The sequence below is a fragment of the Myotis davidii genome, unplaced genomic scaffold (genome assembly GCF_000327345.1).
Source record: "Myotis davidii unplaced genomic scaffold, ASM32734v1 scaffold807, whole genome shotgun sequence".
NCBI classification, from domain to species: Eukaryota; Metazoa; Chordata; class Mammalia; order Chiroptera; family Vespertilionidae; genus Myotis; species Myotis davidii.
Genome location: NW_006298272.1, coordinates 458,624 through 460,111, shown reverse-complemented (window position 1 = coordinate 460,111; position 1,488 = coordinate 458,624).

Here is a 1,488-nt window from a genome sequence, read left to right as displayed (position 1 = left end):
GCCCCTCGGCCAGTCCTCAGCTCCACGCACAGGGAGCGCCTTGTGGCCAGGAGGCCCTGGCTCCACGCACACAGCATGGCGGCTCAGGGCTGCTTTGCTGGGACGTGGAGACGCGGCTGCTGCTGCTGGGGCGCAGGGCTCACAGGAGTGACCATGTCTCAGGATGTGCAGCCGGGGACTCCGGACAGGCTGGAGCCACTGTGACCCAAGGGGAGGCCGCCCTGGGGAGAAGGGACGAGGCTCACAGGGAAAACGTGTCCGAGACACCACCGGGCAGTGAGAAGTCACGCCGGGAGCATGAGAGGGAAACAGCTCAGGGAGCCACCGCGCCGAGGCGGGGGACAGGCAGGCGGGGTGGACGGACCTGGAGAGATCAGCTAATGGAGGTGAAAAGAATTGGTACAGAAATCCTTCAGAAGCACTGGGCATTCCCACCATGCCACGGGCAGCGCAGGGTCGTGGACAGGCGCGGATTCTGCGGCCCCTCCTGGGAGCTGGTCAGATCCCCGGAGCTGGTGAGACCCCCGGGAGCTGGTCAGACTCCCCGGGAGCTGGTCACCGCGCTGGAGACACTGTGAGTGTGGTGAGAGGAGTCCCTGGCACGGGGCTGTAGGCATAGCTTTAAGCGGGGGAGGGCTCTGTCACCTCAGCAGAAGGTGTGGGGAGACCTGGGGGGCCAGGGGCGTGTGGGGGGGCGCGGTTCCAGACCGTACCCCCCAGTGACTGCCCAGTGGACAGCACACGGTTCGCCCTGTCCCGGTCCAAGTCTGCGGGGACTTGACTTTGTAACTCAGAATGAGAAGACGTGTTCATCCCTGATGACGGGGTGCCGGGCCCTGTACCCACACTCTGCCCTCCACGTAAGTCACAGGGCGTGAAGACCGGGGTTTCGGTGCGGCCACCACGGACGGAAGGGAAGCAGCAGTCTGCGTGGAGAGCAGAGCAGTCGTGGACCAAGTGGAGACATGTCCAAGGACGTGACCCCCGTGCAATAAAAACGCGTCTGACGTCGGAAAACAGAGCTGTCTGTACGCAGAGCGGGTCCCACACCGGGTTCAGGGGCGGCAGAGCACTCGCTCTGGGTGTGGGTGGGGGGTTCCCGCTTGTTCTGATGTCTGCCTCCCGCTGGAGAGACACCCCGCCCAGCGCGGCCGGGAGCCTGGGCTGCCTGGGACCCCCGCCCACCTGCCATCCGGAGCCTGAGACCAGGGCCAGGTGCCAGGCAACCGGGGACCAGGCCGACAGCCCCAAGCCCCCAGTTGTTCAATCCAGCCACCCCAAGAGCCCCCTGCCCGCCTGCCCCTCCCGGGGAAAGCCCAGAGGCCTGGCCTCACCTTCCCCTCTCCTGCCTGCCCCCCCACGCTCCCCATTGGTGCCTGGTCTGGGACCCGCGTGTAACGACCTGGTCTCCCTGTGGCTGCCCTGGCGGACCTCTCAGAGGAACGCAGCTGCTTGTGCAACACGCCACCGCCCCACCCCAGGCAGGGC